Genomic DNA, 22,555 nt, shown 5'->3' on the forward strand with positions numbered 1-22,555 from the left:
TGTATATCTTGATATTTTTACAAACTATAATGAATTGAATGCATTCAAAATCAGTATAATTTACTACGTACTTGGTCACAATAGTTTGCCAAGCATAGTCTCCGTTCACAATACATAATGTTTTACAAGAAATTCTTCCAACAATTTGACAACCAACAGATAAGACAGTGAAAAAAGTTCTTATATTGAAACTCATGCAGATAGTAACAAACAGAATTCATGGAATACATGAATGTACAATTCAGTCATAAAAAATAATCTGTCATTCAAATAATCAACAAGACACAACTTCTATCTAATATTAATAGAAAATATAGATGCATAAAAAGAATTCAGTAAGATAAAAAGATGCATGCATGAAAATGTGAGCAATTAACAACATTCAATAGCTTCACCCAAGATATGCTTGATGATGTGAAAGCTTATTATAAGCCTACACATTCAAACACTTAGCTATATAAATTTTATTTTATAACATATTACTTCATCGAATATATATTTTGAAGTAAAATATCAGATAAAATTAAAAGTGAGACTCGTATTTTTAAACCTATGAAGTCTAAAATCAAATTTACTGCATCGAATTTATTATCGAAGTTGATTATCATATATTACTTCGTCATTACTAATTGTCGAAGTAACCATTGGCGAAGTCTATTTCACATTTTCACATAGTGAGACGAAGGAAACAAAGCACTGCCAGGACAAAACAACACCTGCGTTTTGCGCTCAGATCGACCTTCCAGAGGAAGACGTGCGTGCCATGAACTTGGATCGATGAGCGATTGGAGGGAGGGAGGGAGTTTGGGAAAGTTCGGGAGAAGCAAGCAAGAAGAAAGGCAGAGAGGGACGGGAAGCGATCAACACTCCTTCGATTTCTTCTCTTCCAGCTGTCGGTCGATTGGACGGCTAGAATTTGAAGAAAGTAGTGGGCCCGCCGAAGCCGACGGCTGTTGTATCCTACACTTTATTCTTCGGGGTCGGGTTAGACACGGGAGAGCTGGACGCCTGTTTGCTTCCTCAAGTGGTTCTTAATATGTTTTTTTTCCCTAAATAAAAAGGTGTAGATACCAAGCTTACTGATTAAATGATCACTTGTTTTTAATATCAGAGTGCAATAAATTCATTAAATAGCTAGAGCTAGCAATATTGTGTATGGGACAGCATAATTTTCTCGGATTCGGAAGAGGGTTGAATTAGTTAGTGCGGGATAAAATTATTATCATAGGTAAGAGTTTGAATCTCGAAAAAACTGAAGATAAAAACCTTCTCTTATATTGACCAATTATAATATTTTTATTTATCTTTTCACATATGATCATGGGACCGATCGTATAAGACCATTGAGATGATGGATTCCACTTTTCATTACCGTAGTATAACTTACTTTTGATGAAATATTATTTGTGGAGAAAAAATTGCAAATGATATTATATAGAGTACAATAAATAGTTAGAGCTAATAATAACATATTGAATACCATATAAAGGAGAATCACTGAAAGTGCTTTCTAGTGGATGATCATATTTGAATATGACAAAAGATGATTTTATTCATTCGAAATGGTCTAGTATCATTAGTTTTATGGTAAAATATAGACAAGTATATTACGGTACATAACGGTCTCCTAGGTGGGAGGGTATAACTCAGGATGATAAAATCCTCGAGAATCTACCCGTACCCAACCCGACAAATCTACCATCCAACTACCAATTATGCTATTTGTGGGGATAGATGATAATATTGTAGAACCGAAAAACATAATAGAGGGGGGGGGGGGGGGGGGTATCGTTCGTTTGAATTTTTTTTTCCTTTATCTTCATAAAACTGAATCAAAGTATATTAGCAACGGAATAAAAATAAAAGACAAAAATATAATCATTTTTACTTAGTTTGTAGCCCAATCGACTATTAGTCCAAGACCCATGATCTTTGACCAATTCGATGGCCAATCCAATATAGTTCTTCTCTTCAAAAACATTCAGAGACGAAGTAAACTCTTATAATGAATGAAGGTGGATAATAACAAATTACTATCATCTTAAATAAATGCAAAGTAATAAAAACCGACAATTAAAGAAGTAGAAGATTAAGTGTTGATTGTTAGAGAGCCTCTCAATGTCGTAATAGTAGCACTTGTACGATTTGATCAATAGGAAGAGTATGAGATGTGGAGATAATTATTGTACAATCTTTGATCTCGGGGCTCCTTTTATAGTCTTTTTATTTGATCGACTAATCTCCAGAATTTACCCGACATCGTGTCTAAGTTCACAATTTGCCCAGATTGTATCTTTCACGAAATATGTCTTTATCAGTCGACCGCCTCCTTGTTTGGTCAACTAAACCTCTAAATTTCCTTTTACTTCTCGACTTGATCTTATCCTGTAAAATACGATACCCAAACAAGCACTAAATAATAGGATTATTTAGTAATAATCTTATTGGAATTTTTAGGAATTTTTGAAGATTTTTCTGGATTTAATCGGAGCCTATATGACGAGTTTAAGAGGGGTGGATCGGTTAAATTAGATAAAGTCTGTTTGGAATACCCGGAGGTAGGAGTTGATTGAGGAACTTATCTAGGGTTTAATTGAAAAATCCCTAAGTTATAAAATTTCCCCATGCCCTAGCTTTCCCCCACGCCCGCACACGCTGACTCCTCTCTTCCCTCTCCCTCTCGCGATCTCCTGCAACCCAGCCGTCGACCCTCCTCACGCAAGCACCAAGATGCTGCCGGCTCTCCTCCTCACGCGAGCCACAGTCGACGACCCCTCTCTTCCGCCTTCTTCTCCCGGCATGCCCTAGCCACCGCCTCCTTCCCCACCACTTTCCCCGCCTCTGCCCTAGCGCCGACCAACCAGCTCCTATTTCCCTCGATTCTCCTTCGAGCCTTGCTCTAGAGCCGCCTTGGGACATCGCTCATCCCACCGCCTTGCTCCTCCTTCATTGAAGTGGTATCTCGGTCACCAGTGCTAGCACCCAGCGGTGGCCAGCCACGTGACCCCCGACAACCTTTCATCTGATCTGGACAACCTTCATCTTCATCACCTCTGTGAACTTCCGCTAAAGAGGAGAAGCATTGGTAATAAAACCTCCTACCTTCTATACGTTGTTCATTAATTTCCTATGGAGATGTAGGTTCATAGGTTAACAAAATAGGAGGAAATTAGATAGATTCAACTAGAATCTTATTTCATCTCATGTTGCATCAGTGATGTTGAATCAATTTGGTTAGGGAATTGGTAGATCGATTTAATTGCTACCTTGAGAGGGATCAAATTGTAATATTGGATTAGGCGGATTAATCAAGGTATAAGATTGATTGCAAGTTCATTGGTTGTAATCTATTTCATGTTTAGGTTGTGGTAGTCTAGCTAATGGTTCAGTTAGTTAGAGATAAATGTAGTATTTGATCTATTTTATGGGTGGGATTAATTGGTGTTACGTAATTAGATTTAGATTTGGTTTTCTACTTGATGTATGGTAGAATCTAGTTATGATATGTATCCTGTATTGTAGGGTTTTAACTCTGATTTGAAGCGAACTCTAGGGTGTGTTGATATTCCGGCGCGATCTACAATAAAAGCGGGTACTTCTTGCTTTGTTTCTTTTAGTACTTTGACCTTGGTGCATGAACTAGCTTGGATAAGAAATTATTTTTACCTTGACTCCACTCTTATTTTCCTGCGCTTGATACTTCCACGCGATCTTTGAAAAATTCGTTTCCATATCTATATAGTCTCTTGTTGTTATCCATCATCAGTAGCAGATACTAGATACCATGTTTGTATGCTTTGACTGTTGTTTATTTATGTACTATATTGAGCATGCTGGCTTCATGTAGCATACCTAAATCTTTTGCTTATATTTGTATGATGATTGTTGCATTTGGTGCATCATGTCATGACATGCATGTCAACGACCATACAGGGGTCATGGTGCAGAGAGGTGGGCGAGAGTGACCATCCGTGAATACGCTGTTATTATATTTGCTTTGGCTGCTGCTGTTTATATATGCTGTTATTGCTTACTTACTGCTGTTGTTCACATATGCTGATATGCTTACTTATGTTGAGATATATTCTCATTGTAGATGTTTAGTCATTGAAAATTTGTATATACCTTGCTTATTACCTCTGTAGTTATCAGCAGTACTGTAGCAGATTAGTACCAGTTCTGACCTACTATATCTAGCCTAGGATATGATTTCAGGTATGAACATTGATTTTAGTTCTATTGTAGTATCTGTTGGTGTAGCGGGGACCAACAAGAGGGGGGTGAATTGTCTGCAATCAAAAATTTATACCCTCCTCAAACTTTCAACTCTAAAATAAAAGCAACACTAAAGATTAACGTAATCAACAGAAAAGAAAAGAGAGATGACTCAGCTATTTGACTTGGTTACAACCGAGACGGTTGTTAATCCAAGGCGGTGGAAAGACGCACTAAAAGAGTCTCCTTTTTTGAAGGCGGAGAAGCCTTTTACACTTTAAGAGCACAGAGGTTGCTTGAAAAGAAATTACAGAGTTAATACTTTCGTCGTTGTGAACAGCTATTCGAGACCCCTTTATATAGGGGCTCCAAGACTTATCAGATAACCTGATTTTCGGGATCAGGTTTTGACTCGAGAGGAATCGGTCGACCGATCCCCAGGTTCGGTCGACCGAACCTGTTGTACCTGCCCATCCTTCCATCCAGGTGCAGTTTCTCTGGATCGAGCTTAGGTTCGGTCGACCGATTCTTGTGTTCGGTCGACCGATCAGCCAACGGTCTCTCTGAGTTGGCCCGATCAGTACGTTCGACGAAGTCTTCTGGTTTATCTTCGGTTTGGTCGACCGATCAGAAGGTTTGATCGACCGATCAGCCATTTGTTGCTGACGTGGCTGCTGACGTGTCTCCAACGGCTGGCTTCTGTTGAAGGGGGTTCGGTCGACCGATCAAAGGGTTCGGTCGACCGAACACTTGTCAAGTCAACTTCCCAGTTGACTTGCTCTGGTTCGGCTTGCTTGGGTGATTTCGACCATCCGGAATATGGCTCACCCGAACTCAGTTCCCGACCTTCTCCTCGAGCAGTCTTCCGTCCCGGCTTTACGTCCCTCAAACGTCGCGCACATTCTTCACGTCCACCAGTGTACTCTTCCGCAGCTCTCTCATCCATCGGACGCACCGAGCCCGTCGGCTCCCTTCCCGTGTCGTCCTTCTCGCTAGCTGCATTTTCCGCTCGACTTCCTGCGCTCCTAAGTTCCGCACACTTAGATACAGAGATCAGATAAACAGGACCTAACTTGAAATTGGTTGATCACATCAAAACAACCATGGGGTCCAACAGTATCTGCTATTTCTTTTATGAGACTGTATACTCTTGGCTCACTTTCTAGTTGTATTTTATGTTCATGCACTATCTTTCCTATACCCGCTGAGTTCCAATACTCACCACCCCACAAAATGATTTTTCTTTCGCCAAGTAACAGGTAGATGAGTCATGGATGCTTGGAGAGTCCCGACTGCTAGTCCCACGTCACACTCGAGGATAGTCTTTGGTTTGGTTTTGTTATTGTTTGGGTGGTATGTTGATTTTATGTATTGTGCTCTTCAATAAGTCGATGTGAATTTTGGAGTCAAGTCTGATGATTGCAGGTATTTTTGTTGTGCCGTTGTTGGTCTTATGTTCGTATTGTTTTGTGTTTTTCTGCTGTGTATTTATTTTCAGCCGTGTAGGCTTATTAAACTGCGTGGTTTTGTTTATTTTGTTCCAGCCTAGTGGGCTGATGATATAAGTTGCATGGTTGTGTATATATTCCAGCCGTATGTGGCTGATGTATATTTTGTATGTAGTAATGCTTCAGATTGTCACCCGTACAGGGGAGATGCTGCCGGATTTTTGTCTGGCAAGGATTTCTCTGGGACGTGACATATCCAATATGCTCTTACCAAATGTGTTTGATCAACTGCCCCTATGTTCGATCGATTGAACTTTATTTTTTTTCTTTGTTGTTTGATCCAATTTTATTTGAACTTCGGTTATGAAAATAGGATTGGTCTACCGAGACAACGTTTCCTTCTTTGGCCTAATTTGAATATGGTCTGATCTCATCACTGGGGATTGGTCGACTGAACCACTTGGTTCGGTCGACCAAATATTTGGATAATGCCAAACTTTATTTTTTTGTAAAATAAAATTAGCATAGTATAATAATAATGGTGATCTTACAAAACAGAGTTAGATGTAATATGCAAGTATAAGAAAGAGACAGATGAGACTGTCTGATCTCGACTTTAAAACCACCTTTGGGTTCTTCATTCAGATAAATGCCTAAAGTTTGCCCAACCAGGACATGATATCATTGCACTCTTCTCCAGGAGTTTACCTTAACTTACCTGCTACTTTAGACTTGTTTAGACTTTCTCTGGTCCTACTTATTGTCTAATCAACTTGATCGACTAAGACTTTACTGCAACATTGAGTTAGCATAATAGATATAAAATAGTAAAGTAAAGATGTAAAATACCGGAAATAGGCGAATATTAATAAGGGAATTTTCAGGAATTTTTGGAAATTTTTCGGGAATTTTTCGGAGCTCGTATGGACGAGTTAACGGGGATGAAAACGGGGTCCGGAAAAGCCTGTTTAGGCTACCCTGTTTTAATGAGGAAAATTTTATTTTATTTTTCCTTTTCCTTTTTATTTTCTTATTCTTTTTCTTTTCTCTTCTTCCTCTCTGCCGCGTCTTGGCACAGCGCCGATCGCCTCTCCCTCCGCCCGGAGCAGCGCTGCCGCCGGTCTTCCTCAGTCCTAGAGCTTTCCCTCCGATCGTCGAGCAGAGCTGTGCCCTAGCCTCAGCCGCGACACCCATCTCCTCGGCGCTACCAATCTGATTTGTTGTTCATTGTGCCCTGGTTTTCATTGCTGATCCGAGGTTCTCCCTTTTCCTCCCTAGGGTTTCTATTGTGGTTTAAAACATCAGTGCTGTTGTTGATTGGTTCTGACCGGGTTTGCAGATTGGGGTTTCCTCAATTCCAGTTATCTCATTACTGATTGGTTCTGTTGCCATTACAGAACGGCTGAAGAAGAATTGAGGTAAGAAGTAGAGAGTTGGATTCATGTGTAGGTTTTAATGAAATCGAATAGTAGAATGGTTAGGGTTAATGGAACTAATCCTAATTGATTTTTAGTTAAATTTAATTGGGGTTCCTGAAGAAAATAGTTTGGTTTAGCTATTTTAGTTATAATTAAACTTAGCCAAACTGTACGATTTATTACAGGATATTGATTCGAGACGGTGTCTTGACGGGGGATCTGTTTTGGATACGATCCTTTTCGATTGGAGGCGGGTACTTTTGACTTATTGTCTTTGATATGCTTAGTAATGAAAATAATATGTTGCATTAATTGTGTTCCCTATTTATTTCGGTTAATCACTGCCCAATACATGTTACCTGTTTGATTGATTGTTTGATTGCATCTCGTATTGGTCTTGTACCTGATCTATCATGCTCATGGGTAGTGATATAACCACGTTTCACATGTTCAGGACCTAGGTTTGATACCTTATTGATCAGTATATCTTGATATGATTCATTCGCTTTTGTGCACATTATGATATGTCCAGAGGTTGGATTAGCATATTACCATGCTTAGTGACATGCACCATTTGCATGATCGCATGCTGTGCGATAGATTGCTCCATTATTGTCGAGCACATTTCATCACTGTTCGGTGCTCCGTTGTGGCGCTCATGGGTAGCGAGACAGCGTGGTAGCACGTCAGTTTGACTCTTCCGGTGCTCAGTTGATCACTTCGAGGGTAGTGTGTGTGTACGTTAGAATTCCTCCCGTCATAGCGTCTGGGAGTTGAGGCGTTCGCTCCCCGTTTATGATTTGGGGTAGGATGATATGTCTCGACAGCATCCGTCCACTCGATCACTCATCGGAGTAGTGTTGCTGAGTGCGGTTATCATGACCCTACCCTCGGTCCCACTTATGTTGTGAGTTGGTGGTAGCGTCGAGGTGACCGTGACATTGGCGTCATGTCGTGATCGTTTATTGTTGTGTTTGTTGCACTTATATCGCGTTGCTTGGATACCTTGATTGACATGCATACAGGTCTTCTATACCTTTCGGACTGTTTGTCCTTTTACCGGGTCCTGGTTAGTACAGATTCTCTCCTGTCTTCTTCGGTTTGCATTTACCTTTATCTTTATCAGGAGACTGTACGCATGATTAGTGCTAGGTGTTATTTCTTTACTTTGCATATCAACTGTACCTGCTGAGTTTTGGACTCACCCCGCCTCCATTGTTGATTATTTTCAGGTTGAGGCTGTCCGGAGCAGTTCCAGTCGCTGGCCCCCCATCAGCACGTAGAGCCAGTTCTCTGCTGGTTTGAGTCTTATTGATATTTTGGTTTTTTCCATATAGAACGTTGTCTTATTCTGGTTTTGGATCTTTATTTATGGAATGTGTATGGTTTATTTTTGTTTGATGAACTCTTGATGTGATTTTTGGATTCTATTCTACTACGTACCTGCCTGGACGGCAGAAGAGGTGAGTACGTCGGTTTTGAGCTTTACGGGTGTAGTGGAGTAGGGTGGATTTCGAGTCAGAGTATATTTATTTTATGTTGCTATTATCAACTGCGTGGTTGTGACAGCCAGAGGCTGATTTTATATATAAACTGCGTGTGTATGTTTTTTTTTTTTTATTTACAGTTATGATTCCAGCCGCCTGTGGCTGAGTATTTAGTGCTTGTAGAATTTTTTTGATTGTCCGCCGTACAGGGGAGGTGTTGCCGAAATTTTCTCGGACAGGGACTCCTCTGGGGGCGTGACAATTTAGTGGTATCAGAGCAGGTATACGATACTTGCTATACGTTTTGGATTTTTGAGATTTATTTGATACCAATTTATTTGGTATCAGAGCGCATGTTTTGCGATTCTTTGTTTACGTATTTTGGATTTTTGGGAAAATCTGATACCAATTTATTATTGGTATCAAAGCGCCAAGGTTTGGGCGATACTTGTTTTTATTTGTGTGATGCAGATTTTCGAGATTTGGCTGATACCAATTCATTGGTATCAGAGCGGGTTATGATACCTGCTTTTGGTATTCTGGATTTTTGGGTTAACCCAAGTTTGCGAGTCAAACTGGGTAGTTATTTTGGATTACACGGATTTTTCCATTATGTATATGTGTTGGAGTTCTGTTTCGGATTATATGGATTATCGATGATTTTCGTGTTCGAAATTTTGAGGTCTGAAGTTGGGGACTGGACAGCGATGGAACATCTCCAGACGGCAAATAGGTATGATGTTTATTTTATGATAGTTATGACATGTATTAGCACTTTATCTTTAGTACCTGTGTGGTTGCTGTAGCCCATATTACATGTGATGGGTTAGCCACTGATCTTGCTCGACCCTAATAGAGATCAAGGATTATAGTCTCTGGTGATTTTATATATTTTACCATCAGTAGTTTTAGCTTTTGTTACTACTAGTTGGATAGGAGATGGAGGCACATATCAGCCTCTGCTATTGTTAGCTGGGTAATGGAAGGTACCTATATATTCCTGTGGACTTAGCCAGTAGAGTTTTTTTATACTCATATCTTTTGGATATTAGGGTATCCGATACGATGAAAATTGGTCATTTGAGAGTTATCATGTTTGATCATTGTTGAGAATGATTTGAGGTTAAGGGATATTGGGAGATCAGATATTGTGATGTGTTGATTTCTAATGATTTATGAGGGTAAAGGTTATGTGGTTGTTTGATGATCTATTAGTGGATAACTATTTTGATGATCTATTATTTGGGTTGTTGTTGATGGTGACATAGTGAGTGTCATGTATGATATTCACAGGTTTGATGTTTATAGTTGGTGATCAGATTATAAATCGGGTGCTAGAGAGTTTATGGTTTAGAGTGCCTATGAGATTTTAATAAATCTGGTTAGTTGTGGTTAGTTAACAGGATGAAAAAAAAAATGATATTTGTTTCATCTGATATTGAACTATGTGGATAAATATTGATCGATGTTTTGAATGCTAATTTGCCCTCATGGGAGTAGAGACTGATTCATCTGATATTATGTGGGCTGATATTTTTGAGGATAAAAATGAGAGTGTCTTGATGTTCTTGAATTCTGACTTTTTCTTTTGGGTCGTACACATTTATACATGTGATTATTATGGGTTTCTAGTTGATTATACCCGAGTGGATAGACATACATGTCTGATTGTTTATTGGAGGTATTTGTCAATTAAAAACTATGTTGTGGAATGTGCACATATGTTTGAGTGTTTTATTGGATGTATCTTATCGATTCAGTCTGAGTTGTGATATGTACAGATGTGTTCGGTGTAATATTGAGGTATCTTGTATATTATATGATGGTTCTGAGAGTATACTCGTGTCGATTATGATTTGTTGGAAGTATTACGTTGATTATATTCTTGGCATAGGTGTATATATGCCATGTGAGGTTGTTTGAGGTGTATTGTCGATTATACCTATGTTGATATATGCACACGAGTTTGATAGGTATTGTTGGAGGTATCACACCGATTTATACCTGTGCTATGAGTGTGTTTGGTGTGTACAAATTGGAGGATTATGTCGATCATACATATGTTGTGTGACAAGTGTGCCAGGTGTATTGTTGGTAGCAGCATGATAATTCTGCTTATGTTGAATGTGGAGTGTCTGCATTATGTCATTTGTTGGATTACCCTGTCAACCCATATTCTTATCAGTGGGTGACTCACTACGATGTTGATAGATTTGACGATGAGTTTGATGTGATTGCTGGATTGTTATACCTTTGGCTGCCACAGTGATATGTAGTAAAGTGATCTTGTACAGACTCTAGTTGGATAGTTAGATGTCTTGGTCATTTATGGATTGTCTGTGGTAGCGGGACCTCATGCAGTCTCTGGCTAGATAGTAGGGTGCTTTAGGCACTTATGTTTGTTTGTGGTAGAGCGTAGCTCCCACATATTTCAGATGGTTGTGGTGGAGCGTAGCTCCCACATATTATGGACTGTTTTAGGTGGAGCGTTGCTCCCATATATTTCGGATTGCTTGTAGCGGAGCATTGCTCCCATATCTATTGCAGATACATGTTATAGATTATTTGTAGTGGAGTGTTACTCATATATATTGAGGATTTCTTGTGGTAGAGCGTTGCTCCCACATATGTGGTATTTTCTATGATGGAGCGTTGCTCTCACACTGGAGGATCTATGCTTAGATGATTTATATCGTTGGTGATCATATTTCAGATTTATTGTCGAGGATCTTATGGATTGGGAATGTCTGTGATACAGACATTATGTGTATTGGTTTTACCATTAGGGCTTGCGGAGCCTTAGATGTTTTCATGGACTAGATGATTTGGGTATCCCTAGGATATTGGATCAGAATTCGTTATCGTTATTGATGATGTGGTGTTTTATTCCTGATCTGAGGTGTATCACGTACACTATCTTTGCATAGTTCTAGAGATGTTTCGACTGAAACGTCTAGATGTGAAGATCAGTAGTGCGTATTTTGGTTGTCTTCTGTGAGATGTTTGAGACACACGGTCATCAGTAGGAGTATACCGTGGTTCCACAGGAGATCGAGATTGTTACCGTTGGGAGTAGACGGAGTCTATAGAAGAGGCTCACAACTTTCTTTGTTTAGCTCGATATTTCCGGAGATATGTTGAGGGTTTCTCTCGGATAGTTATGTCACTGACACGCCTGACCTGGAAAGGCGTGAAGTTCACTTGGACTGAAGATGACAAGACCAGCTTCTAGGAGCTGAAGCGGAGACTAGTGTCGGCTCTAATTTTGATTTTTACCTTCCGGAGAGGACGGATATGTCCTCTACACCGACGCATCTATTCAGGGTTTGAGCGCTGTTCTGATGCAGCACGATATGATAGTCTCCTATGCTTCTCGTCGGTTGAAGGATCATGAGAAGAACTATCGGAGCAAGTCGCCATTATTTTTACCATGAAGATTTGGCGACATTATTTATATGACGTTATATTTGAGATTCTCACTGACCATAAGAGTCTCAAATGTCTGTTTACTTAGAAGGAACTTAATCTCTGACAGAGGAGATGGATGGAGTTCCTGAAGGATTTTGATTGTACCATTAGCTATCACCGGGAGAGCTAATGTGGTTCCGATGCGCTTAGCAGAAAGTCCGGAGGAACTTTAGCTTGCCACCGAGTTGTGGTCACAGACTTGATTTAAGGTTTCTCCGATTTGGGCCTTGAGGGTAAGGACAGACAGAGCAGGGTACTTTGGTTACCATGGTTGCTCGATCGTTGATCGGGACAAGGATACGAGAGCCATAGACTGCTGATCAATATTTGCAGTTTAATTACAGCCGATAGCTTCCGGGCGTAGACCGAGTTCACACGAGACGAGGAGGTGTTATACACTACCGAGGCAGATTTTACGTGCTTCGATCTCATCCGGTCTTATAGGAGTTACTTCAGAGGCTCATCGTTCATGATTTGTTGTCCACCCAGTAACCGTATGTACCAAGATTTGAGGTGTTTCTATTGGTGGAGCGGTGAACGACATGAAGAAAGACATCGCGTAATTTGTGGCGAGATGTCTTATGCATCGTAGTGAAGGCGAGCGTCGAGATCTGCCGACTTACTTGTGATTCTATTCACAGTGGAAGTGGGATCGCATTACCATGGACTTTGTGGTAGGGTTGCAGGGACAGCGAGGCCGTAGCCGATTTGGGTGTCGTTGATCGATTAACGAATCCGCCTTCTAGCGATTCGGAGGATCCCTGGATCGATTAGCGGATTGTATTGTCGAGATTATCGTACTACATGGTGTTCGTTGAGTATTATTTCGGATAGAGATCCACGGTTTACATCTCGTTTGGCGATCTGCGGCGGGCCTTGGCGCGGACTCCGTTTGATCTGACTTTCCGTCCAGACGGATGGGCGGTCGAGCGGACCATTCGGACTTTAGAGGACTGCGAGGTCGTGTATGTTATGAATTTGGGCGGTTGGGAGGACCGTACATCGTTGGTAGAGTTACTCTGACAACGGCTTCCATTCGGCTATCCGGATGGCACCGTTTGGCGTTGTATGGTAGACCTTGTCGGACACCGTCCTTTGGGATGAGGTTGGTGAGGCTCGATTGTTGGGACCTCGGAGAGTTCGAGGATCAGAGTTGGTCGTCTTATCGACGGAGGATGTCGGAGGCGAGATCGTCGGAAGAGCTATCTTGATCGGAGGCAGAGACCCACAGGTTCTCTGTTGGCGACCGTATATTTGCGAGTTTCACCACGAAAGGGGTGAAGAGATTTGGCCTCGAGGTAAGCTAGCTCCGGTACATTGGCCCTTCGAGATCTTGGAGAGGATCGGGGCGGTAGCTTACCGGTTACCACCGTCCCTGTCAGGCGTCCACGATGTATTCCACGTATCTATCTTTGAGGAGATCGTGCGACCGACGCGTGTCTTGGTGATATTCGGTTCGAGTTCGGCTGACATTACCTATGAGGAGGTTGATGCGGATTCTCGGCCGGAAGGGCGTCGGTTGCGAACAAGACCGTCCATTTGGTTAAAGTCGGATGGCGGCATCGTTCGGACGAGGAGGCTACTTGGGAGCTCGAGGATACGATCAGTCGATATCCCTATCTTTTCACTTGAGGTATGTGATTTATTTATCGTTCGATATATACTCTATATCTGTTGTTAGTGCTTGCTGATGGTAGATAACGAAATTTGGGGACCAATTTTTATTAGTGGGGAGAATGTAAAATCGGAAATAAGCGAATATTAATAAGGAATTTCGAATTTTGGAAATTTTTGAATTTTTGAGCTCGTATGGACGAGTTAGCAGGGGATAAAGCGGTCGGAAAAGCTGTTTAAACTACTGTTTTAATGAGGAAAATTTTATTTTATTTTCCTTTTCCTTTTATTTTCTTATTCTTTTCTTTTCTCTTCTTCCTCTCTGCGTCTTGTGTGATCGCCTCTCCTCACTTGGGCAGCGGTGCCGATCGCCTCCTCATCCGACGAGCCTCAATCGTCGGTGCCCTAGCCTCAGCCGTGACACCCATCTCCTCGGCGCTACCAATCTGATTTGTTGTTCATTGTGCCCTGGTTTTCATTGCTGATCCGAGGTTCTCCCTTTTCCTCCCTAGGGTTTCTATTGTGGTTTGAAACATCAGTGCTGTTGTTGATTGGTTCTGACCGGGTTTGCAGATTGGGGTTTCCTCAATTCCAGTCATCTCATTACTGATTGGTTCTGTTGCCATTACAGAACGGCTGAAGAAGAATTGAGGTAAGAAGTAGAGAGTTGGATTCATGTGTAGGTTTTAATGAAATCGAATAGTAGAATGGTTAGGGTTAATGGAACTAATCCTAATTGATTTTTAGTTAAATTCAATTGGGGTTCCTGAAGAAAATAGTTTGGTTTAGCTATTTTAGTTATAATTAAACTTAGCCAAACTGTACGATTTATTACAGGATATTGATTCGAGACGGTGTCTTGACGGGGGATCTGTTTTGGATACGATCCTTTTCGATTGGAGGCGGGTACTTTTGACTTATTGTCTTTGATATGCTTAGTAATGAAAATAATATATTGCATTAATTGTGTTTCCTATTTATTTCGGTTAATCACTGCCCAATCATGTTACCTGTTTGATTGATTGTTTGATTGCATCTCGTATTGGTCTTGTACACGATCTATCATGCTCATGGGTAGTGATATAACCACGTTTCACATGTTCGGGACCTAGGTTTGATACCTTATTGATCAGTATATCTTGATATGATTCATTCGCTTTTGTGCGCGTTATGATATGTCCAGAGGTTGGATTAGCGTATTACCGTACTTAGTGGCGTACACCGTTTGCGTGATCGCGTCTTGTGCGATAGATTGCTCCGTTATTATCGAACACGTTGCGGTTCATCAACATTCGGTGCTCCGTTGTGGCCTTCGTGGGTAGCGAGATCTGACGTGGTAGCGCGTCGGTTTGACTCTTAGGTGCTCAGTTGATCGCTCGGGGTAGTGTGGCCGCGTGTACGTTAGAATTCCTCCGTCGTAGCGTCACAGGAGTTGAGGCGTTCGCTCCCCATTTATGATTTGGGGTAGAGATGCGTATGTACTCAAACGTCCGTCCACTCGATCCTCGTGGGAGTAGTGTTCTTTGAGTCTTGCGGTTGTCGCTGACCTACCCTCGGTCCCACTTATGTTGTGAGTTGGGTGGTAGCGTCGGGGTGACCGTGACATTGGCGTCATGTCGTGATCATTTATTGTTGTGTTTGTTGCACTTATATGCTGCACATTGCTTGGATACCTTGATTGACATGTGATCTTTCGGATTGTTTGTCCTTTACAGGTCCTGGTTAGTACTGATTCTCTCCTGTCTTCTTTGGTTTGCATTTACCTTTATCTTTATCGAGACTGTACGCATGATTAGTCTAGGTGTTATTTTATTACTGCGTATCAGTTGTACCTGCTGAGTTTTGGACTCACCCCGCCTCCATTGTTGATTATTTTCAGGTTGAGGCTGTCCGGAGCAGTTCCAGTCGCTGGCCCCCCATCAGCACGTAGAGCCAGTTCTCTGCTGGTTTGAGTCTTATTGATATTTTGGTTTTTTCCATATAGAACGTTGTCTTATTCTGGTTTTGGATCTTTATTTATGGAATGTGTATGGTTTATTTTTGTTTGATGAACTCTTGATGTGATTTTTGGATTCTATTCTACTACGTACCTGCCTGGACGGCAGAAGAGGTGAGTACGTCGGTTTTGAGCTTTACGGGTGTAGTGGAGTAGGGTGGATTTCGAGTCAGAGTATATTTATTTTATGTTGCTATTATCAACTGCGTGGTTGTGACAGCCAGAGGCTGATTTTATATATAAACTGCGTGTGTATGTTTTTTTTATTTACAGTTATGATTCCAGCCGCCTGTGGCTGAGTATTTAGTGCTTGTAGAATTTTTTTTGATTGTCCGCCGTACAGGGGAGGTGCTGCCGAAATTTTCTCGGACAGGGACTCCTCTGGGGGCGTGACAAAAGAAATGTTAGTAACATTCAAAATTAGTTGGTCCGGTCGATTGTGTGTGACTGATCAAAAACCATTCAATTACATTTTCTTGGAGTTTACTCCTCCAAGACTTCTCATCTGCCTAACCTCTAGTTAAGACTAGTCACTCAGTAGACTTTTCACCACTGCACGCCTTCAATCATCTTGACCACTTAGACTTGCTAGTCACTCGGTAGACTACTCACTACTACTAAACCTCTAGTTAGCACTTTTCGTTGCCTAATCTCCAGTTAGGACTTCTTCTTGGTTAGGTCAACCTTGACCAAACTCCATTAAACATATTCACAAACAAACCTTAAAACTCTAGAGGTAGATTGTACCAATAAATATTTGAAGATACGACTACACGTAGAGAGGAGCTCATGTAAAGTAGGGTAGAGGGCACTAGTGCTTGAAACCTAAGTTTTGAAAATTAGACATAATGTGAGATGATGGTTCAATCACACCACAACCCAAGTAAACCTATATTTCCTTGAATAAATCATAGTTTTTATCAAACATTATGATAGTCTCATCATCAAACCTTGAAATTGGATGTTGACACTCATCCCATAGGTATCACTTGGTTTGAATGTTCCCAAATCATCATCATAGATACATTGTCTATAATGTTTAGTGTTGGTGTTGGGTGCACAATATTTAATCCAAAATTTTGATATATGATTAAGGTTAAAGTTAGGTTAGTTGTGATCTACCAATTGTGTCGAGTTTGTAGGTGCAGGATACTTGACATGTGTTAAAGTCCTGGTTGTGAACCAGACAGTGACTAAGTCCTAGTGGATCTAGGCATCTAAAGTCCTAATTGAAAATCAGGCATGAGCTAAGTCTTAGTTGGACGAAGCAATAAATTTCTAGTTAGAGGCTAGGTACATCAAGTCCAAATAATTAAGATTTGGCAGATAAATTCTTGGCTAGAAGGAACGCGAATCAAGTCCAAGTGATTAAGGTTTGGTAGATGAATTCCTAGCTAGAGGCTAGGTGAATCAAGTTCAAGTGATTAAGACTTGACAAACAAATTCCTAGCTCGATGTTAAGTGAATCATGTCCAAGTGGAGTTAGTTGGGAGTTAAAAGCTTGACAAATAAGTCCAAGTAGAAGCAGCTGGGAATTACTACTTGACACCTCAATTTAGATGAGTTAGCTGGAGGATGAACATCTCGACCCAACGTAAGTGTGAGTAACTTTACATTTAATATCCTACGCATTACATGTAACAATTACAAGGAAGCATGTTCAATGATTTTAGGAAACTGGATGGAGTCCAGGGATGACTGGCTGGTGATAAATCTCGACAAAGGGATTTCGAAGGGTCCATGAGATTGTATAAGGTACAGGCGATTGGAGCAGCTTCTAGGAGACCGGTAGATGATGTTATTAGTAATCTAAACAAGACGATCAAGATGAAGTTTGCCATTTATCTAGCCGACTGGAAGGCGTATGAGCCATTAGAGAGATTCATTAACGTTATCTTACAAATAGAAGGTGTAACCACATCAACACATCTATAGGTACTAGGAAGGCTCTAGGTGATCGGAGGAGTCCTATATAAGGAGTTTTGAGGTAGATCTTGAAAATCACTCATTCACACAAATTCATTCTTGTTCTCATGCTCTAAGTATTCCTTTGGCTTTTGTTCTATGACACCCTACAACATGTGTTTCATTTCTAATTGTAACACTAAGAGTAATATTTTTATTTATTTTAGTATTGTCTTATTTGTTTTATTGTTCTTAAACTTTTTAAATTCTTTTTCTGTAAAGTTTTTCCACCTAAGATAAATTAGAAATAATGATCATATTTTGTAACTAGAATGTATCTATATTTCTAGTTTGATTGATCAACTTGTATGCTTAAACTATTAGCTAAATTTATTGCATGTTTTTATTGTCTTTATCTTATTTGATTGAATTAGTCTAAATTTAATTTATTTTCGCTATGCTTACTCTAATTGATTCAGCTACTTTAATTACTATATGCTCATTTTTCAAATTTATAATACTATTCACCCCCTCTAGCGTCTAGTTTGATCCTATAATTTGGTATCAGAGGGGGTTGAGCTGATAAAAACTAGAAAAGCTTGGATAGTGACATGTCTAGTTGGGTTTCCCTACCTGGTGTATCTAGTCAAGTGGAACTAGCAGAAGTTATCTCACCTCACTCTAAACCAGTTAGACCAAGATATTGTATTAAAGTTAATTTAGCTATAGATTCTTAAGTTATCTTTGTATTAAGAAGTGTGATGTGTGTAGTTTGTATACATTTTTATTCATATTTTAATACACATCTACTTATATTTCTTGATTATATTTTATGTTGTTATACCCTATTTTATCATTATTTTAGTGTTATTGCTCTCTTTGTTAAAGATTTGCTCTTTACCATTTTTTGATTGATAAGTTATGATTTGGAGAAGAAACAGAGACAAAACGCACCGCAGAGCTACACCAAGAAGAAGTACAAGCTGGCCATACCTCTTGACATGGCCATGCCTCCCTAGAGTCAGAAGCTAAGACATGGTCATGCCCCCAGCACGACTGTATCCCCTACATCTGTGAGTCTTATACCATCTAGATTCCAAAAGGGGCACGATCATGTGGATTTATATGGTTGTGCCTCCCATGATGTGAAGAAGACATAACATAGTCATGCCCCATGGCACAACTGTGTCTCTCAATGAGTAAAGAACCAGATCTAGCAGAAGCCAGTAGTAAGGTGGCCATGTGGATCTACATGGTCGTGCCTCCCTTGTCCTGAAGAATGAGGACATGACTGTGGTCAAAGGCACGGTCAAGCCAAAGGCATGGTCGTGCCTTCTATAGCCCAAAATTTTAAGACAAGGTTATGTTTAGGGACATGATCATACTTCTGCAAATCTGAACTCCTGAGACCCGGTCGTGTTAAGTTGGCATGACCATGACACAACCCATGTCTCATATGGCCATGCCTCACCTATAAATAGGGGAGTTCTTCTCCCTTTGCCCGGGGGGGGGGGGGGGGGGGGCTCAAGGTCAAGATCTAAGCTTCATCTATGGCACACTTGATGATTTGAGGCCATTTTCCGATGTTTCTATCTTCTTCGGACACAAGGATTGGATCTGAAGATCTGACATCATGCTTGGATAAGCTTTCCTTCTCTCTTGAATTGCTTAGGAAGCTTATAATCTTAATGCATTTAGATTCAATTGCCCTTGTCATGGAGTAGATCCACTTGTTCTAGATTAAGGGAGTAATTATAATATAAGATTGATGTGAACTCTATAGATTTATCAATTTCCCTTATAATGACATGTTTATGCCTTGTATCAATTTGATTAAATATATATGTAATGTGTTTGTGCTTAATTTCCATGTTTAATTAATTGAATGTATAGATCGCTTGCCCCATAGAGGGAGTACCCTAGATCGTATGACCGGGGGAGGGGGGCATGATAAGGGTATCCCTTTAATTGGACTTTCAAGGGTATCACCTTGAAAGGGAAGGTAATTCTATACATAGAAGATCTTAATTAGGCTTAATGGGTTGTTTCTTATTCTATGTTAATAGGTGTATTGTATCATCTAGGATTATATGATCAAGGAACCCTAGGTGGCAAAGGGTAATCCTTAAATCGGACATCATAGGTCATCTTTACTACCTAGGGACATCGGGTAATCAAGGGAGCAACACTTTGACACGACCATCACGTGGGAGTGTCAGGATTTAGTTAGACTTCCTATGTAACATAAGGATAGAGGATATAAAATGAGCAATCTATAACACATTGATTAATATTACAATAAAATCGAACACCTAGAACACTCATCTTTACCTATTTTCCTCAAAACTCTCTTTCTCTCTCTTTTTCTTTCTCAACTTTAGTTCGTAAGACTTCGACCAATATTTCAATCATCTGGCTAGCTAGTCTTGTGAACTCACTAGTGCTCATCAATTCTTGTGGAATCAATATTTTATTACTGATGATGTAATCATGCACTTGTAATTTTGCAACAAGTTTTTGACACTATTATCAAGGATTATTTGACATTAGTGACAAACGCTTAAGTTAGACTAGACATTATAAATATTTCTTTTTGCATTTCATTTTCTTTTTGTATATAGGTTGCACTTTTATTCCTTTAATTTTTACACATTTAATTCTTGCAATTTTAATTTCTGTGCCTACATTCTTTTATATTCAGAAACTACAAACAAACTTATCTTGAATTATCTTGCTCTTGTATGTGAAGGTCTAATTCTATAGGAGAACTGTTACCTATAGACCCTGAGATTGAAAGGATTTTCAGAAGAAGGAAAATTCTACAAAAGCAACAAGAAGGGCAAGCAAAACAAAACATGGAAAATAAACATCTCAAAGATTACGCAACATCATATGCTTGAGGTCAATAATCTAGTATCACCAGATCGACCATCGGAGCCAACAATTTTAAGATTAAGTCTGCATTGATCACAATGGTCCAACAACATCAATTTAGTGGAGGTATATATGAGGACCCGAACCAACACTTGAAGGTTTTCTATGAAATTTATGGAACAATATACATGAATAGAGTACTAGATGATGTAGTAAGACTACTCCTATGTAGTTTTTCTTTGAGAGATAAAGCAAAACTCTGGCTCACTTCTTTACCAACAAAATAGTGTTGCATTTTGGGTGTAATGTGAGCAAGTATTTCTAGACAAATTTTACCCACCGAGCAAAACATCGCACATGAAAAATCAGATTATTAACTTTAAATAGACTAATATGGAATCTCTTTATGAAGTGTGGGATAGATTCAAAAGTATGCTTAGATCGTGTCCACATCATCGATTGGAAAAATGGTTAGTAATCCACACTTTCTACAATGGAATCAATTATCAGACTAAAGTGTCTCTTGACTTCGCATCTGGTGGAGCACTTATAATCAAAAGTCTAGATGAAGCGGAAGAGCTAATAGAGAGTGTGGCGTTTAATCACCATCAATGGGCATTAGAAAGAAGTGGAACTATTTATCCTAGAAATTCGATCACAATTCAAAATGCTCGATAAATATGACCTTGATACTTTGAGTTTGATATATGTGAAGGTTGATGCTTTCTCTAAAAAGATTGAATTAATGTGTTCCAACATGGTGAACAAAATTATGGGAGTTTGTGACTCCTGTGGAGGGATGAAACATACTCAAGAAGTTTGCCTTCTTGGAGCTATTACAGCACAACTAGCTCAAATTGAACAGTGTGACACAATAGGAAACTTCAATTTGAGGTAAAACAATCCTTACTCCAACACCTACAATCCTGGGTGGAGAAATAATCCTAACTTCTCCTATAAGAATAATAAAGAGTAAAGCTATCAACTAGGCCAACAAATGAGTTATCAAGCGGGGCAACAACAAAGCTTCTAGCCACAACAATAATAGAGTTACCTACCATCAAGGATTGAAAAGCTTCTTGACAAGATCTTAGCAAATCAACTTGAAATGAAGAACTACATCAAGCAACTAAGCCAAAGGATGGAGAACTTTGAGAAACATATGAAGATGTTGGATAGATAAGTTGCCCAAATAGCTACATCATCCTCTAGAGCACCAGGGTCATTTCCAAGAAAATCGGATGTAAACCCAGTTGAGCATTGCAATAGAGTTGAGCTCATAAGTGGGCGGACCTTGGGGGAACCCCAAGTGACTATTTCAAGAAAGGGACCCGAAATTAATGAAGACCCTTCTCCATCCTCCTCTCATACTGGTGGAACCCAAGAGGAGGAGGAGAGTACCATTGTGGTTGAAGGGCGTTCTCCCACTAATCTAACAACACATCCAATCACTTTCCTTCAAATACTAATCAACACAAAGAAAGATGAAGAATTTGACAAGTTTTGGGAGAAAGTTAAGTCACTTTGTATCGAGATCCCTTTGATGGATGCGTTGTAACAAATGCTAAAGTTCACCAAATTCATGAATGAGTGGATGCCAAACAAATGAAAAAAGGATGGATTTGAGACTGTGGTGTTAATTGAGGAGTGTAGTGCCCTTCTGATGGACTCATTACCTCTATAGCTCAAGGATTCGAGAAGCTTTTCAATTCCTTAAAAGATAGGAACGATATTTTATAGTAAAGCTTTTTATGATTTAGGGGCTAGTGTTAGTCTCAATTCATTATCAATTTGTAATAAGCTGGAACTTAGTGAATTAAAATTGAGCACCATGACACTTTAACTTACTGATCATTCATGTCAATACCCATTTAGTATCATTGAGAATGTACTGGTGGAAGTAGAGGGATGTATCATCCCTACTGATTTTGTTGTACTAGACATGGAAGACGACCCTAAGATTCCTATAATTCTTGGAAGACCCTTCCTTGTCACTACAGGAGTACTAATTGATGTCAAAAATTATAAACTATCTTTAGAAATGTTGGTTGCTACTGGGAATATCGTACCGGTTCCCCTCTACAAAAATTTTGTACAAGTCTTGAACCATTCCTAACAACCTATTGTGTT

The 22,555-nt window shown here is 39.9% G+C and overlaps 4 long non-coding RNA genes and 1 other non-coding gene across 5 annotated transcripts; 4 read left to right on the top strand and 1 right to left on the bottom strand.

The window, feature by feature from the left end:
- The first annotated feature begins 2,639 nt into the window (after nt 1-2,639).
- LOC122041034 lies at nt 2,640-8,519 on the top strand. Its single transcript, XR_006128782.1, has 3 exons — nt 2,640-3,085; nt 3,523-3,592; nt 8,314-8,519. It is a non-coding gene; the product is annotated as an uncharacterized LOC122041034 (long non-coding RNA).
- LOC122041036 lies at nt 6,618-7,340 on the top strand. The gene is made up of 3 exons (XR_006128784.1): nt 6,618-6,920; nt 7,003-7,081; nt 7,267-7,340. It is a non-coding gene; the product is annotated as an uncharacterized LOC122041036 (long non-coding RNA).
- A 5,532-nt stretch (nt 8,520-14,051) lies between the features above and the next one.
- Nucleotides 14,052-14,558, top strand: LOC122041035. Its single transcript, XR_006128783.1, has 3 exons — nt 14,052-14,141; nt 14,224-14,302; nt 14,488-14,558. It is a non-coding gene; the product is annotated as an uncharacterized LOC122041035 (long non-coding RNA).
- Nucleotides 14,559-15,538: 980 nt separating this feature from the next.
- Nucleotides 15,539-20,363, top strand: LOC122041037. The gene is made up of 2 exons (XR_006128785.1): nt 15,539-15,596; nt 20,301-20,363. It is a non-coding gene; the product is annotated as an uncharacterized LOC122041037 (long non-coding RNA).
- A 416-nt stretch (nt 20,364-20,779) lies between these two features.
- Nucleotides 20,780-20,886, bottom strand: LOC122044634. Its single transcript, XR_006129665.1, has one exon. It is a non-coding gene; the product is annotated as a small nucleolar RNA R71 (small nucleolar RNA).
- Between the last annotated feature and the right edge of the window lie 1,669 nt (nt 20,887-22,555).

This window comes from Zingiber officinale, chromosome 2A (assembly GCF_018446385.1).
Source record: "Zingiber officinale cultivar Zhangliang chromosome 2A, Zo_v1.1, whole genome shotgun sequence".
NCBI lineage: Eukaryota > Viridiplantae > Streptophyta > Magnoliopsida > Zingiberales > Zingiberaceae > Zingiber > Zingiber officinale.